The sequence below is a fragment of the Halichoerus grypus genome, chromosome 8, assembly GCF_964656455.1.
Source record: "Halichoerus grypus chromosome 8, mHalGry1.hap1.1, whole genome shotgun sequence".
NCBI classification, from domain to species: domain Eukaryota; kingdom Metazoa; phylum Chordata; class Mammalia; order Carnivora; family Phocidae; genus Halichoerus; species Halichoerus grypus.
Genome location: NC_135719.1, coordinates 123,438,779 through 123,456,766, shown reverse-complemented (window position 1 = coordinate 123,456,766; position 17,988 = coordinate 123,438,779). Strand labels below are relative to the sequence as shown.

Below are 17,988 nucleotides of genomic sequence, written 5' to 3'. Positions count from 1 at the left end.
TTGGAGAGCATTTTCAGAGAGAGCTCAGTGTACTCTTCATTATTTTTTTCTTATTATTGGCTTTTTCGCTTCTCCATAGGAGGACTGATTAAGCCTAGCTCCCCTGGAGTCAAGTGTGGTTGGGTGGTAAAGAATCCCAGGTGTTTGTTGCTTTCCATTCTTGTCTCAGACATTTGGAGGACTCTTATCTCCTGGGGCTGGGGAGGAGGAGGGGAACTGGCTTCCCAGGGCCTCTGTTGGTTTTAGGTGGCAGAAGGGAAAGCAGGCATCGAGAAGAGAAGCAGGAAAGGAGAGGAGAGGTTGCCATTGAGGATTCCACCACCAACGATATCCAAGGTGGGGTGGGGCTGGCCTAGGAAAGATACCCACCCCTTCAGCCTAGATGTACCCATTCACTGTAGCTATGGGCAAATTTTCCATCTGTTTTCCATGTGGGTGTTTCTTCTCTTCTGCAGACTGGCCTGCCACATGGTAAGATCAGAGTCAGCCAGTGCCCTCCATGTCCTGAACCCACACAGCCTCTCCCGCAGGTCACTGGGCACAGTAGGCACCAGGTGAATGTTGAGTTGCTGAGGCCCTACTGGCTTAGTTTGAAGCAGAAACCAGAGAACTTCATTTACATTTAGTTCCGTTAATGCCACAAGTGCTCATCCAAGGCCTTCTACGTGTCAGCACCACACAGAGGCATTACATAATTATTTTGGTCTGAAGCCAATGGGAAGATGAAATTTAGTTCTCCAGCCAAACCTGGTTTAATATGCTTATTACAAAAAATATATATTGGGGGAAAAAAGGAAAGATACGATGAGAAAAATCACCCATAACGCTACCACCAAGATCATTACTGTCAATATTTTCTTTTTTTTTTTTTTTTAAAGATTTTTTATTTATTTATTTGAGAGAGAGAGAATGAGAGACAGAGAGCACGAGAGGGAAGAGGGTCAGAGGGAGAAGCAGACCCCTTGCTGAGCAGGGAGCCCGATGTGGGACTCGATCCCGGGACTCCAGGATCACGACCTGAGCTGAAGGCAGTCGCTTAACCAACTGAGCCACCCAGGCGCCCTACTGTCAATATTTTCTTAAGTCTCTCTACTTTCATGCATATTGTTTTAAATAATTGAATTCATTTTTATATTCAATTTTGTTTCCTTCACTTCATTTCCAGTATCATGTAAAACTGGTTCCTAAACATTGTTTTGATTTTTATATAACATTTTTTCCTGTTTCTAAAAATAATGGATACTCATTACAGGAAATTTGGGAAAATGAAGAATAGAAAGAAGAAGCTAAATAGCATAACACAACTTCCACTCAGACACAGCTACTATATTTCTTTCAAGTCTTTTTTCTATGATTTTATTTGTGCATGTTTTAGAATATTGGCAACTGCATGCTGCTTACAGTTCTTTTAAGTGTTTTTTTTTTTTAATTAGTGAAGTAATATGTACACATGATTAAATAAAAATGGCAAGTATAGGAGAATTTAGGATGAAGAGCAGTCCCAATGTTGACCTCCTCCCATCCCTAGTCCTGATCCTCAGAGACAGCTGCTTTGAGCCCTTCTGGTATTTTCTTCTGGTGATTTTGTCAGCCTGTGTCTCCAGTTGACGTGGGTCTACCACTATTTCCTGCTTATCAGTGTTAGACATTATCCCCTAGACTTCCTGCTCTCATGATGTGGCTTCTCTGCCCCTGTCTCGTCCCCGTCTCCTCCACGGTGATAATTCCCCTACTGGTTACTTTTCACTACAAGCAACAGACCCAAATCTTTTTAATCTTGTTCTATCAATTCTACAGTTATTTTGGCCCTTCATGTTCTATAGGGAGGATAGTAACACTCCCCAGCAGCCCGCCCTTTCTCAGGTCCCCTTCCCAGATTCCACGGATCAACTGCCTGGTCTGCAGTACTTTAGCTTCTTCATAGTGGTCCACATGCAGCCATTAAGTTTTCCATCTTTCCTAGAGGTTGTTCTGGAAAGCTAAGAATCGGTAAACAGTGTTTATGTCATTGTGGCTGTCACTATGGCTCCCGCAGAGCCGAGCGGTACCCCAATGGCGCATTTGCTGTTTGAACGGCTCTGTTTTTGCCTAGGTTTTCCTTGTCCCTTTGCTTTATCTTTATTACATTTTCTATTTTACCCCAACTTTTTCATCCAACCAGGTAAACCAGTAAGTATGTTGCTTTCCAGAGGCTCGGCTCTCGGAGTCTCTGTCTTGCTCTTATCTACACTGCCTATAGATCAATATCTTCTAGGTTTCTGTTTGGTTGCAGTCCATGAAGTAACTTCCAGAAACTTGGTGTGAAGGAGGTAAATTTTTTGAGCCCTTAAATATTCCACTGTAACACTTGACTGGTGCTTTTGTCAGGTCTGGGATTCTAGATTCAGGGCAATTCACTCTCAGAACATTGAAATTATCACCCTCATTGCTTATGAGAAACCTAAGGCCAGCCTGATTCTGATTCCCTTGCAGATGACTTCTTTCTTACACCCTGAACTTTCAGGATTTTGTCTTCATCCCTAGGATTCTGAAATTTTCAATCATGTACCAAGTACAGGTGGTTTTCCAGTCATTGTGTTAGGCATTTGACGGTCCTTTTATTCTGGAGGCTCATGTCCTTCAGCTCTGGAAAGTTTTGTTGTATTATTTCTTTGATAATTTCTTCTCTGTTCTCCCTTGGAACCCTACTATTTGAATATGGAGTTTCTGGATTGAGTCTTGATTTCCTTATTTTTTCTGTCCTCTATAATTTTGATTTACTTTCTTGGAGGGTTCCTATAATCTGGGTCTCCTATATCGATACATCTGTGTGTATGTGTGTGTGCGTGTGTGTGTGTGTACGTGTTTAAGAGTGGAACACACTGGTGTCTTGTCACAGGTGGCGTAGGGGGCACTTGACTGCTTTCTGTGTCATAGCACATCATGGTATGGGAACAGACTGTCCCATCTACAGATATTCAATGAATCCTTCTGCAGTCACTTCCTGGTCTCACTCCTGCCCTGATTCACACGGACATTCTGAGTGCCCAGGCTTCTTTCTTTGGCTGAATCATCCAGTGAATGTGCTCTAGGCTGAGGGACTCATCACTCCACTGGGTCACTTACCACCTGTCCATCCAATTTCCAACCTGGCCATGCCTTTTGAAGTTGAGACTCCTACTTGTCCTTTTTTTCCTTTACTATCATTTAGTGGGGTCTCAAAGAGAGATGCATGTAGTTAATGTGCTATTTTTTACTGGAAGTCTCTATAACATATTTTTAAAGAAAAAGAACTTTATTGAGATAAAATAAAGTGTACCCCTTTTAGGTGTATAGTTCACGGAGTTTGAACAAACACGTTACAGTCAAGATGTAGTACATTTCTATCTTCAAAATGTTCCTTTGTTCCCCTCCTGTCAATCCTTACATCCCCTTTGTCACCCAGCCCCAAGGAACTGCTAGTTTTGCCTGTTCTAGGATTTTATATACGTGGAACACACAGTATATATACTTTGTGTCTGGCTTCTTTTTCCTGGAATAATGTTTTTTGAGATTCTTCCAGATTGTTGTAGAAATCACCAGTTTGTTCTTTTTATTGCTGAGTAATATTCAGTTATTTATAGGAGCCATGGTTTGCTTATTCATTCATCTGTCGGTGAGCATTTGGGTTGTTGCCCATTTTGATGAAGTAATGGTGAGTGTTCATATTCAAATATTTTTTGTGGACATACACTTTTATTTTTCTTGGTTAAATACCTAGGATTGGGGTTGCTGGTTTATGTGGTAAGAGTATGTTTAACTTTATGAGAACCTGCCAAACCATTCTCTAAAGTTGTTGAACTATTTTCAGCTCTCACCAGCAGTAAACAAGAGTTCCATTTGCTCCAAGTCTTTGCAATACTTGGTATTTATTCTCCCTTTTGATTGTAGACATTCTGGTGAGTGTGCAGTGCTAGCTCATTGGTTTCCTTTGGATTTCTCTGATGACTACTGATGTGGATCATCTTTTCATGTGCTTTGTTCATTTGCATGCTTTTTTTTTTTTTTTTTTTTTTTGGTGAAGTGTCTTTAAGTCTTTAGCTCACTCTTTAACTGGGTTATCATCTTATTTTGTTGGAAAGTTGTTTTATATTTTGGAGTCAGGTCTTCGGTCAGGTAGTCCCTATATGTCTTTAAACCCTGTGCTTCCCCCACTTATTATTGTATTATAAGTAGTTCTTCATGTAATTACTTTGTTTGAAAATATGATATTTAAGATTTCTTAATATTCTGCCATGCACATGTACCATTATTTATTTAATAGTTTTTGCTGTTGAACATTTTTGTTTCTACTTTTGTTTTGTGATTGCTCTAATAACAGTACAGTGCATGTCCTCTTGCAGAAATCTGGTTTGTTCCTTAAGATAGATTCCTAGAAGCAGAGTAACAAGGGCAAAGGGTCGAACGTATTAAGGGCTTTTGCTATGTACTGCCAGACGGCTTCCCAAAAAGTTTGTACCAATTTAAAATGTCACCAGTAGAAGATAAAACCCCCACTTCACACCACTGTTGCCAGCTCTGGGTATCCTTATTTAAAAAAAAAAAATCTGCTAATTTAATGGGTGGAAATGGGAGCTGGTTTTAAACAGAATTTCTTAAATTATTAGTGTGGTTGGACACCTTTCCAAGTGTTCAGTAGTCATTTGTTTTTCCTCCTCTGTGAACTGTTTATTCATATCTTTTATTCTCAGATGAGTTTCTGAGGCAAGTTTCCCAGCTCTGCAAAGAAGTTGCAGTGGGCGGAAGTGTTCAGCGTTGGAGGTAGGGGAGGAGAGAATCGGCTGGCAGCTGACTAGGAAGCAGGGTGCTGGCTCGGTGGGGCACCCCGCGACGCCCGGGGACCCTGCACCCTCTTTTCTTCACACAGGACAACTGGTTCCTGAAAGCTCCCGTTCCTTTCTGTGACTAGCAAGAGGGCAACACTGAGGGGGTCCCACAGAAGGAGGGACAAAAGCTTGCCTTCTGGGAGTTAAATTGCAACTTTGTTGTCTAATGGAGCACAGCAGTGATATGCAAGGTCACCAGACAGGGTCAAAATGGCTCCCAGGCCCGCAAGTTTTGATAGTGACCTCAACAAAAGAATTGCCAGACCTAAATAATAAGTTTGTCTCTCAGGAGGGGGGATGGGGTGTAATGCTCAGCAACCAAAATGAATGTGAAAATGCCCCCAGGCCTGCGGGGAAAAAGAACATCACATGCGTTGTAATCCTTAAATTTCACTGGATTTTGCCTCAATCTGGTCACGCAGAATGCCCCCCCCAGAATATTTGGAGCCTAAGAGTGCCTCATTCATTCTCCCAATAAGTACTCCAGTATAGAGGTGGGTGTCCTCTGAGGTGTCTCTCATGCGTTCATCAACCATAGTCCTTGCCTTGTCCTTCTGGGAGTCTAAGGACATGTCCCCCACGTGTTCCTGATGACATTTATGGGGGTCTCTGAGAAGCCCCATACATAAGCCCAGGAACAAGTCTTCCCCACATATCTCTGGGAACTCCCAGGGGCTCACAGCTGAGGGTTCCCCCAGTATTGTCGGGGTCCCCAGATAGTGTCTCATACCTGCACCCCAACATGTTCCTCTGCCCAGATGTTCTGGGAGAACTCAGGGAGAGTCGCACCAGAGTTCACAAAGAAGGCCTGCCCTTTCTATCATAACCATTGCTCCAGCTGGGGGCTCCCCTGGTTCTCGTGCCTCCCACTCATCCGACCAGGCACTGCTAGCTCTTGGTGGTGATGATGTCCCCCTCTCATTGAAGCCTTTGGGATGTGATAGCTGCAGAATAATTTGAAGCCAAGTGGGGCAGAATCCATCTTCTTGCTCTGTTAGAGAGGGAGTGGCCAAGCAGGGCTGGCTGTGACTCGGTGTTGTACATAGTGTCAGTCGACAGTTCTTTCTATTTTTACTGACAGTTCTCCTGTTCTTAATGGGATTCCAATAGGAGTCTTTGTGGGCTGGGCCAGGAGATGCATGTGAATGACAGAATTATCCTTCTGATGACAGAGGCTCTGCTGCTGGGTTAAGTTCCTCACATCTGGCTGCTTCTCCCTCCAGAATGAACATTTTCCAATCCACAGGCCTCCTTGTAAATGGGTGTACTATTCATATCCTAGTTTAAGGATAAATGGACTTATTATAAGGTATGGGGATGATGTTACCAAAGGTCAGGAGACCAGCCAGGAGAAACGCCTGACTGTTGGAGCAGAAGCCCACTGCTCGGCCCACCTGCATACATTTCATTATTTCTGAAGCAGGGTCCCAGCAGTAGAATTTCTACCACAGCTTCTACCAAGAACCAAACAGCTCTGTTCTAATCTCGTGGCACATGACTACCACCTCACGTTACTCATTTCCACTTTCTGACTATCTGATGGGTGCGTCTGCTTGGTAGAAAGTAGGTCACATGAGGTCTGGAAATGGATGTGGTTTTCTGTTCTCAGTCTCTATAGTGCAGGAAGGCATGTGAGAAGGGGTTTGGCATGAGTATTTAGGTGAGTCATGGTGGGCTTCTTATGGACACGTCCACCAGCTTACCAGAAATACGTAGACATGGCTGACCCTCAGCTTATGTTAGAACCATGCTCAGGGATAAAGGGCTGTCATGGCTGCACACAGTCCTTACACTCTGTGGAGGCTGTTGCCTTGGTATGAGGATTCACTCTCTCCATTCCTGTGGCTATTACATCCCTGTTGGGTAGATGAACTCCTTAGAGTACCTCATTTTGGTATTAAATAGTTAGACAGGGGTGCCTGAGTGCCTCAGTCAGTTAAGCATCTGCCTTTGGCTCAGGTCATGATCCCAGGGTCCTGGGATCGAGCCCCGTGTTGGGCTCCCTGCTCAGCGGGGAGCCTGCTTCTCCCTCTCTTCCCTGCTCATGCTCTCTTTTGCTGTTTCTCTCTCTCTCAAATAAATAAAATCTTAAAAAAAAAACCCAGACAACATTACTAACTTCTCTTATTCTCATAGGTTGACTAATTGATTCATTCATCAAATATTTACTGAGTTCCTATTATGTGTCATGCACTGTGATAGTATTTGGGATATTATGAAGAATATGATATAGTCTCTTTTCTTAGGGATCTTGCTGAATCACAGGGAAGGGGGACAAGGTATCACGTTCTTAGGAGAGAACTGTGAATGTTGGGATAGAGACAAGGCCAAGATGTCCTGGTGGGATTGGGGTAGTGGGATGGATGGTTATATTGTTTCAGGACTGAGCACTGCAATGAGTCCCAAAAGTCAGAGAGGATGGAGATTGGAAAGGCTTTCCTGGCCAAAGAGCCACATGTGCAAAGGAAAACTTAGGGAACACAGGACTCATGCAGAAAGGCCAAAGCATAGAGTCTGGGGTGGGGGTGGGGAGAGATAAGGACAGAGGCATCGACAGGGTCAGGTCATGAAGGATCTGAAATTCTGTGATCTGAAATTTAGATTTCATCCTGAAGAGAATTAAGATTTTATTCTGAAGATAGCTTCTGAAGAGTTTTAAACAGTAGAGTAGTGGGCTTAGATTTATGTCTTAGAAAAATAAGACAGCCACGTGGCAACCATGTGGAGTATAGACTGGAGGGGGCCAGGGAGACCTGGTTGAAGACTAGTCCAGATGAGAAATTTTGAGACTTGAACTAGTGCAAGATGGAAGGGGAGGACAGGATAGGTGGGAGAGATGTGTAAAAGTTAGACTGCCCACCCCCCAACACCCAGGACAGGTCTCATCTCTATAGGATGGTGGGAATGACACAAAGGGAGAAGTAGATGTTTTGAGGTGTTACCCTGAATCCCTCAGGACTGAAGGGCTTACACCCCCAACCCCTGGGAGAATTACCCTCAGCTGAAGACAGTTATCTTGTCCAAGGCCACACCACCTTCATGGACAGCCTACATTCAGTGTTGGATTGACATCAGGGTACAAAATCCACATCCCAGGCCCCTTGTCTGGCCTTGACACAACTCTGAGGGCCATCACAGATTCAGAGCCCCCTTGGGGTTGGCTGAAGCCTTAGCTGACACTTCACTGCAGCTCAACATCTTCTTTTTCCAATCCTGCTTTCCTCCCTTCCTTTCCACAGGTGGACATCCCAAGAACACTTTCTAACATATCTCCTTATGCTAATCTTCATCTAAGAGGCTGCTTCATGGGAAACCCAAACCTGCAGCGGATGATGTCCAGCCCCTTGGTTTGTGAGCAGCATGGATGGTGACATCATTCACTGATATGTAGAATACAGAAAGAGGAGGTGGTTTGGGAAGGAGACCATGAGTTCACATTTGGAAAAGTTGAGCTTGAACTTCCTGAGACTTCAGGTAGTGAGACTAAATTTCAAAATCAATGTGTAGGCTGCAAGTGTAAATTTGGGAGTCATTAGTGTTCTGGGGTTAGCTGAGCATCAATCTATCTCACCTTGGGCTTTGGCTTTTGTTATTCCCTTGATGCCTGTGTGGTTAGCTGGTTCCTCCTTGTCATTCAGCCTGTAGCTTCAAATGTCAGCTTTTCCAAAAGGACCTCTTAGTCACCCAATCTAAAGTACCACCCACTTCTTTGTTATCACATCAGTCTATTTTACCTTCCTGCCTAGCACTTGGTGCTATCTGACATATTCTTATTTGTATCTCTGTCCTCCCCCAACTGGAATGTAAGTCTCTAAAATGGAGGGTCCTTATGGAAATTGCTCACCTTTCTGTCCCTAGCATCCAGAACAGTGTCTGGCACATGGTAGGTGTTCAATAAACATTGAACAATTGGCTGAATGAATCTCTTCTTTGTCTGCTGTGGACACTTATTAGATGGAATTTGTTAGACTGAGCACCCCCAGATATTGTATCAACTGGAATTAAATCTGAAGTCCCCAAACCCTTTGTCTCCAAGTTTCTGGCATTCTCTCAAGCAAAGCCTGCCTAAAATATGGCCATTTATGCTATGTGAATCCAAACCATCCCTTCCTTGGCCACCAGTCATTTCACCTCTTGGATGATGATTCTTTCTCATTTTGTTTTCCCCTACACCACTGGCTTGATTGGTGGTGATTAGCAGAGGGTAGTCCATTTATGTGAAACACCTGCTTCCCACCTGTGTCCCCCATGAGCAGTCAGCTTTGGACCTAGTGCAGGAAGTTGGTGGGTGTCCTTCATAGCTCAGTGGGCTTCCAGAATTTTCTCCAAGAGTCAGATCCAAACTGGCACCATATGGGTAACCATCTGTATGTCATTTTGCCAGCATTGCATCAAACACATCTGCCAGCTTGTGAAAGAGACCAGGGGAGGGCTGGGGCACCAAGGAGGATTGACAGAAAAACTGGCCCAAGAAGAAGGCTGAGGCAGACAGAGCAGTTTCCACTTCGTGAATCGGGTTGTAATTCAATTGGCCTCCCTTCACTTTTTCATGAAACCAGCAAACGTCAGCCCAGAAGGTCGTGTTCTTTCATTGCTCCCATCAACCCACTCTGAAGAGAGTAGATAAGTGTGTCAAAAGTTATTTTATCTAATCCAGGGTGAAAAAACACATCCCGGTGCATCAAAGTTCCCATGGTAGATGAACTAGATGATGGAGGCTGTGCTTATGCTCCTAGTCCTTGCATTATAGCCAAGTCATTCATCCAAAACCTAGTCAGGCTACGCTATGGGCCAATTACAAATGTTGTTCCTTGGGTCAGTGATAAGACTCACAGAACCACGAGTCAGCACATTTGATTGGATGGACTAGGGGGATTACACCTGTCCAAAGTGCAAGGAAATCTCTGAGGCGAAGCTGAAGGTACTCTATTTGAAAACATTCCCTAGTTCTGCATGTGTGATTTGCACCCAGGGTTCTGCTATCTCAACCCCCAGTTACTCAACAAGCTATTGTCCCATTGGGTCACTGGGGGCTTTGCAACCTCCTCCATTATGTTATTTGTTCTTTCATGAATTCAGCCATTTGATCCTTTTGAAATGCTTTTTAACTGTTATGTGCTGTAATAGGCCTAGGGGATCCAAAGTTGTCTGCAACAGCATCCTTGCCTGGAAGGAGCCCAGATGGGCAGGGGAGATAGATGCACAGGTAATATACTGCACTAAGCCCATAAAAAGGGGGCCCTTATCCCAAACGTGGGGGAAAGAGGGATCAGAGGAGGCTTCTGGAGAGCAGTGGAAACTGAGCCAAGCTCCGAAGGAGGAATGGGATTTAGTGAGGAGGGAGGAGAAGGGAGAGCATCCCAGGCAGAGGCAGTGGCCTGTGTGAAGCCTGCTGGTGAGAGAAAGCAGAGCTCCCAGCAAGCTGTGAGCGGGCTCCGTCTGGCCACCGCGCAGCGCAAGAAGCCGCGGGGCGGACGAGGCATTGGGACACCGCCCGGAAGCGCAACGAGAGCTCTGAAAGGCTTGATCGGAGGCGGCCGAGGGTCAGACCTGAAATCTGTGGCACGTGATTCCAGCTGAATTGCACACAGACGGCCCGGTTAGGCTGTGGGTTGGGCTGTGGCGGTGGGAAACAACTGGAATGGAGTGGGAAGGAGGAGGGTGGCCAAAGAGATCCAAGGACAGACTTTGTCACTGAGTGGTTGTGGAGGGGCTGAAGGAAAGAACAAGACTCCTGCTTTCGGCTCGAGGGAATGGATGGCCGGGGGTGCCAGGAACAATGGCGAGGCACCTCAAGGAGGAGCAGGTGGGAACACCCTTTCCTCTTCTTCAGCCTCGGAAGGAGGCCTGGATCTGCTCAGTGGCTAAGAAGGAGCTGGGCAAGAGGCTTCATCCACAGGGACTCTGAGGACTCTTCTCTCATCAAGAAGCTGCTCTTAGAAATGAGCCTGCTGTTGAATGCCCTTGGGAAGCCTGAAGGGGATGGGATGGCCACACTGGGCACGGCCACTAGACACCGCCCGCACTGGGGTGCAGAATGAGGCCACTGTCTGTGAACTAAAAGGAGGTATTTATGCTCCGGACGTGGACTGGGAGTGTGAGACGGGGACTCACGGCTCGCACTTGCTCACACAGGGCAGGTGGCATAGGTAGACGGCAGGGCTTTGGCTGGCACGCCCTGCATGCCCTGATCCCTTTCAAGGGCCGGGGGGGTGGCTAGTTCTGACTGTGGTTAGCTGGAGACCCGAGTCCTAGCCCCTTGGTCATGTAGGCAGCAGAAGAGCTACTTGAAAGAGATCACATGCATAGATTATACCAACACAGACCCTGCTTTCTCTGGAAAGCAATTTCAAAACCACTTCATTCTCCACCTGCATTTGGCTAATGGCCTGATTATAGCCACACTAATAACCTTCAAACACTCTCAGGAGCGGCCTTGGCTCTGCAAGTTACCACCTCCCTTCCTCCTTGCCCTATTTCATGCTTCTCTGGGACTGCAGTGACAACAGCTGTTTATTTCTCCCAGGGCCCGAGTTACTTGGAGGAGAGGCAGATGGCTGTGGGCTAATTCCTGAAGTGCACTTCTGGGGACCATCAGCCCCGGCTCCCAGGCTGACATCCCACACAGGGCTACAGGTCAGAACATGAACGATTGCCATGAACATGGATGCCGAGGATGGAGACTGATTGCTTCTGTCCTGCAGGGCAAAACTGCCGCCCTGGGTGGGGATGACATTTTTGCTGAGATATAGGGTCGGGGGAAGGGTTGTCCCCTGAGTCCCAAGGCAAAATGTTTTAACATTTAGGATATTGGTCTCTCAGAAAGGTGTTACTGTTAGGAGAGGCAGCTCGGAGAGGGATTTGTGTCTGCCGGACAGTCTTTCTGTTCAATTCCTTTCTCCTGCCCTGACAGCACCCAGCTAGTGACGAGCCTGGATGGTTGGGGTTGCAGGAGGGTTTTTGTGATGGCTAAGAATCTGGACAGGTGAGCAGCAAGTTGTTGTTTTCCAGTTCTCAGGACCCAGGTGTCCGGGTTCGGGAGTTGCCTGACAGTGCTCCCCCAGCTTGTTCTTTGTCCCCTCTCTTAGAGTCCAGATCCCACCCAAGCTCCATGGGTCGGCTCATGCCCCACCCACCCGCTCCTTGCACGCATCTCTGATGAGCTCAGTCCACACGGAGCTTTTACTCTCTGAGGGCTGCATCCCTGTACCAGCTGCGGTTGGGCATGTCACTGCAGGGGGCTTGCTGGCTCCTTGCTCTGCATGGGTCTCATCTGGGCCCCGAGACTGTGAGCACTCTGTGGTCAGAGACAGCGCCCCTGACTGTACATTTTTGGTCTCTGGCGGCCCTCGGTTAGTGCTGAGCAACCAGCATTCTAAGGGATGAGTCTCTAGGACATTGGTGGGGCTGGTCATTGTCACTGGATATCATTATCCTGGGGCCATAGGAAAGCCTACCCAAGAGAGATGCCTCTGAAGACGGGTCCATATGCTTCCCCGTAGTGTCTCTGGGCATTGGGGCAGGACATTTCCTCCACCTCCTGCCCTTCCGTAGTCTCTTAGTAGGTCTGTAGGATGCATTCTGAATTGGGTTTGTTATTTGGATGACTGGCTTCCCACCTGGTGTAGCAGCCAGCCAGAGAGCTGCACTCTGGCCTAATTTTGATGGTCTGCTAGAGACAGACGGTACACGTGGCACACGGCAGTGATGACCAGGGGCAGTGATTACCTGTTCAGAGGCCCTGTCCACTCAGGGGCTTCTATAATCCTGTGCTTTTGCCCACATCATTTCCTTTCCTGAAAGATCCTCAGCATCCCTTTCATTAGTGTCCCCCTTGACAGATGCCTACTTACCCCTTAGCCTTAGTCCAAATATCACCAATCTTCTGTAGTTTCTCCCAACCTCTGGCCCCCAGAATTCCAAAATACTTTATAATTCCTTTCACTTTAGTGCTTTTCACATGAAGCCATATTCATTTATGCGCCTATGCTCCAGGCAGACTCCTGGGAACTCTTCAAGGGCACAGACTTGGCCTCGGACACCTTTCCATCCTCCACACTAGCTTGACACATCATGAGCGTGTAATACACACCATGTGATGGGGCTGAGTGAATTCTGATGGCAACAGGGAGACACGGAGATGTTTTAAGCAGGAAATGGGTATATGTTGATAGCACTGCAGGCTTTTGACCAGAGACAGGGATGTTACTGCAAACAGTCAAGGTCAAGCTCTGCATCTCAGCTAAGGCAGAGGCAGTAAGGATGGAGCGGAGCAGAACTGACAGGATTCGATGTCCAGTGGGGCTGGAGGCTTAAGGAGCGGTAGTCAAGGTTGGCTGCAGGCTGTTGGGCAATGGGGCCGTGGAGTATCACCAAGGGAGGCAGTCATTTGGGAGGAGGGGAGGACGTGGCTGTGTCCTAGAAGCTCGTGAAGGTCTTCCCAAGCCAAAGAAAAACTTAGAGCATTTTTTTCCCCAAATAAGTAAAATGAAGATCTCTCAAATGAGCAGAATGAAGTTGTAGTGGTTAGAGCAGGTAGATTGGCTATTTGTGTCCTGGGTTGAAGGGAGAATACACAAGCTCCAAATCAGCGTCCAGGTGTAAGGTGTAGCTAATTTCAACTGCTTGCCGTGAGGGCCAAGGCAGTGCGGAGCGCAAGGCTCCAACCCCTGGAGGGACGGGACAGGTGTTCATAAAGCCTCTGTGCCCGCCTTGAAGGTGACACACTCCAGCTTCTTCCTCTATTTAAAGTGAGATGTGATTCGGGTTTTGAAAGCAATGTCTATCTGTTACCGGGGCTGATGGCCTGGGTTAGATAGCCACTAATCTGAGCTGTTCCCCTGTCCCTCAGATCTGGAGATAGCAGTTCAGTGACATGAGGAAGCGACTTTCTGCAGTGGGGGCTGTGCTGGGCTTCTTCCAAGGACACTGGGAGACGTAAGTCACCTTTCAGACTTGAGTGGGAAGTGGTGCTTCAGGTTGGCACATGTACCCAGGGCTCTAGTGTCATGGTTCAGACAGGTGTGTGGCATGGAAACACATCTCCTTGGGTGTGTTTTTATTACATTCGTGGCCAAACTAACCCAGCTTTCTTCAAATTATAATGATGTTTCCTGGTGACATTTCAATGATTACCTTGACATGATGAGAAACGGAGCTGCGCTAAATGTATGTGCTTTTCAGGGGCAGGGTCAGAAGGGGTCAACGATGGAGGTAGGAGAGGTGGGAGAGAGAGGTAAAAGGTAAGTGCTGAGAGCTGGTGAATGCTATAGGAATGTAGAACCCGGGCCATGTTTCCTCGTAGAGAACTCTGTTTCTTCTTTAAGAGATTGTGCTCAGATGTCCAGCATCTAGGCACCGTGGACCACCCTTAACAGATGACATTGCAAATTTTCAATGTATTTGTTCAGAAAAATTTCATAGAGGTATGAATTTCATATGGATATGAATATAGAATTCTGGGCAAGAGAAAATTACTCACAGCTTTGGTACCACCCCTGAGTTAGAGACAGTGTAGGGCTCCGTCGTTGGTATCAATAATGTCCTTGCCTGTTACAGCCCCCACTTTGGGACCATCAGTGCAGGTGTGCATGAAGATGACTTTAATAAACAAAATGGGGGGTTTAGCCTGGTGAGCTTGGGGGGACCCTCTGCCAGCAGCCTGACTCTTCAGATGGCACCAATAGTTCCAGAAAGAAGAGGGAAGAAGTCTCTGCAAAAGAGGGGGGTCAGTGCTGTCACAAAGCCCTTCTACTTATTTCACCTGAAAGACATACAGAAGGCAGCTCAGAGCCTTGGGCTCTCAAACCAGGCCTCAGATTTAGAATTTGTATAAATTAATATTACTAATGAAATTTGCATGATTTTAGAGCTCCTCTGAAGACCACTCATTCTTCCCAAGGGATAGTGGAGCAGGTTAGGAGCACTGAGGGCCTGGAAGAGGGCAGCCTTGGATCCATCATGCTGACAACCCCAGATTGACAGATTCCTACTCTCCAAGGCTGTGTGCATCCTGGGACCACAGCATGGCTCTCGTGACCTCACCGTATCACAAAGCTGTGTCATTATGGATACTCATTTTGATGACATTTCTGCAAATAGTTTTGTTCCAAATGGTTAAAACCAACAAAAGGGTTTATGCTTCAAGGTGTAGAAAACATTCTATGAAATTACAGATTTGTCCCTAACCTGTCTGCTGCTTTAATGGTTCACTAAAGGAATGACCTAAATGTGTTGGAGACCTGGGTCCTTCTGCTATAAATCATCATCCTTTATTTTATTTCTGTTACAGATTCCAGGATGATGCCATTCAATGAAGACTCGGTATGCACTTTTTGGGGAAGAGAACAACAGGATCTCTCTTTGTTCTTGGGAACTCCATACGTGGCAGGCCTGCGTGTGTGGGTGCCCACCTTTATGTGGCCAAACAGAGACATATCTAAACTGGTTTTATAGGATTTGGAGGAAATGCCCTAAATAGAAAAGCTGGGAGAATAAAATCTGTGAAAAGGAAAGCAAAAAGGTGACAGGAGAGCCACAAACAAAGGAGAATCTTGCCTTAGCCGTGTTCAGTGGAGACTGGAATTTGGTAAGAACCAGTTCACCCACAGAAGGGTCTGATGACTAAAAAATTAAAGGAATACTGTCATCAGACTGCTTTCCAGAGAGGCGGTCCCACCAGATGGCCCTTGAAGACCAGGAAGGGGAGCTTCCAGCCATCCTAGACCCCTTCCTACAGAGGAACAGGGCCAATGAGAATGAGGTGTGGGAGCAGAAGTCATCCAGCCTGGGCTTCAGCTCTGTGGAGAGCACCACATGCAGCGTCGGCTTCCAAATGGGACTGGCTTTTATTTCTAGAGTGATGGAGGTGGTGAAAGAAGTTTCATCCCAGCTGTACTTCCGAGGGCAATCTGGATGAAGCTGGAGGCACACATGCCCATCCCCCTCACTCCTGTCTTTAGGCCACTGACCAGTGAACTCTGCCCAGGAGCCCTTCTCCATCAGGAGGAACGTTGGCTGGTAGTCTGTCCTATCCTTACCCTCAGTCCCCCATCTATGGACCTCCAGGTCCCCTCTCCATAGCCCCTAGGATAAGGACTCTAGTCCCCGCCTCCTATGCTCTTCCTCCATTCTGCCTCCTGCTGTCATCCCAATGGCCTCCACATCTACTGGGATGACCCTCACCTCCTCCACTTTGGCCTGCCTCCTCCTCTCCAGTTCCACTACCCCCATGGCCACACCCCACATGGCTCCACCTCTGTCTGAAATGCCCTTTCAAACACCACCTCCTATCTTTTCCCCTCCCTCACCGCCTTTATTCTCAGGAAGTTTGCTTCTAGACTGCCAGCTCTGTCCTCATGCCCCTTGGACCAGGTCTTAGGTCTACTGACCCCACAGCCTTCTTCCATCCTGATTTGAGTCTTCTGAAACCTCCTTGACTCATTTCTCCCTGTCCAGCCCCCATATTCATCGAGTTACCATTGAGCTTTATATTCTCCCCCAGCATCTCGTGAGTCTGCCCCCTCTCTCCCCCTCTTCACTGCCAGGCCCTGCCCTGGTTTGAGCCATCATGATGCCTCTCTTTGGTCTGTAGCTCTGACCTTTCTTCTTCCTTCACCCTCATTGCAGGTCTCCATATGCTGGCATGCTCCAGTTATGGGGTCCACTCACTGCTCCCTAAACAGGCCAGAAATTTCATGAAATTTCATTTTCATGCCACCCTCTTCCTATCTTCCTCCTATGTAGAATTAGTTGCATTTTATGTGAGCTGTGCCCCTCTGCCCTGTGTCCCAGTTGGTTGGTTACATGTCTGTATCTTCTACTAGAAGGTGTGGTCTTTGAGGACAAGGACCACTTTTACTCAACTGTATAAGCTTAGCAGCTAGCAGAACACCTGTCATATGGCCAATGTCAATAAATATTTATAGACTTAAATGTCCCGGGATGTGCCTTCCATTAGAACTGGCTCCTGGGTTATTTGTCAGCTCGGTTACCAAATCCTGCCTCATTCCCATCTATCTTCTTTGGAGGGATGCACTCCTGCCTTCTGCCAGTTCCTCTTTCCTCTGTGAGGCCAACCGCTTGGTGGTCTTTCCTGTTCTGCCATAACATGAGGCTGGGTTGTAGGGGGGCTGGGAGGGGCAGCAGGGAACTGGGGAATGGCCCAGAACACTGCGTGAGTGAACTGGCATAAGTTCTGTGGGCTTGCCAGCTGGCACCATGTGGGAGAGCCAAAGGGAAAGTTGGTTTTCTCCAGCCCAAAGCTCCGACTCCAGAGTGCAGTCGCGAGCCTTAGTGCTAAAGGCTTAGGAGTGAGAAGTATCGAGGTCACCTCTGCTTTATGCCTGACCAGGGAGGAGCCTTGTGGATGTCATGTGCGTGTTCATGTGTGTGGATGTTGCCAGCCACTGAGCATGTCCAGAGAGCTAATAACATGCTTCCACAGTGGAACTAGAGGAAGAGCCGCTGATCCAGTTTGTAATTTATTGTTTGGTTTGATCCCAAAGCTTTCTCTTTGTTTCTGACCTGATGGATTCATCTGCATGCTCAGTGGGTTCATGTTGGCAGAGTCTTGCATGCATAGAAGCATTTAACAATAGATTGGCTCATAGTCATGTGCACGTGCATGCGTGTGTGTGCATGTGTGGGTGCGTGCATACATGAAGCATCCTTAAGCCCTAGGTGAGGGACCTTTCTTCCAGAAGGAGAACCCAGGATTGGTTGCTTTGTGAGGGTGACAAGCAGAGAACCAGTGGAGGGGGTTGGAATTGGTTTAAAGCAATTCTGGGTGTAGCCAGACTGCAACACATAGGCCTTTAAGGGTAAAAAACCAAACCATCTTTGGTTGGAGAAGTAGATAGGAGTTGCATGTCTTTTCTGAACTTCAATCAAACCCTCTTCCCATACAGTTCTCAGGCTGAAAGACCCATAGGAAGCATCTAGTCCAGTGGATCACATCTGACTGTTATCAGAATTACCTAAGATTACATTTTCTTCAGTTTTATTGAGATTTTTAAAAAAATTTTTTGAGATTTAATTAACATATCACATTGTATTAGCTTTAGGTGTACAACATAATGATTTGGTACATCTATATATTGCGAAATGATCACAATAAATTTAGTTACTGTCTTAGCAAATTTCA

The 17,988-nt window shown here is 46.7% G+C and overlaps 1 long non-coding RNA gene across 1 annotated transcript; it reads left to right on the top strand.

Moving 5' to 3' along the window:
• Window positions 1–3,635: 3,635 nt before the first annotated feature.
• LOC118540839 (uncharacterized) lies at window positions 3,636–16,942 on the top strand. Its single transcript, XR_004919847.2, has 4 exons — window positions 3,636–3,673; window positions 11,371–11,480; window positions 13,696–13,781; window positions 15,136–16,942. It is a non-coding gene; the product is annotated as an uncharacterized LOC118540839 (long non-coding RNA).
• The last annotated feature ends 1,046 nt before the right edge of the window (window positions 16,943–17,988 follow it).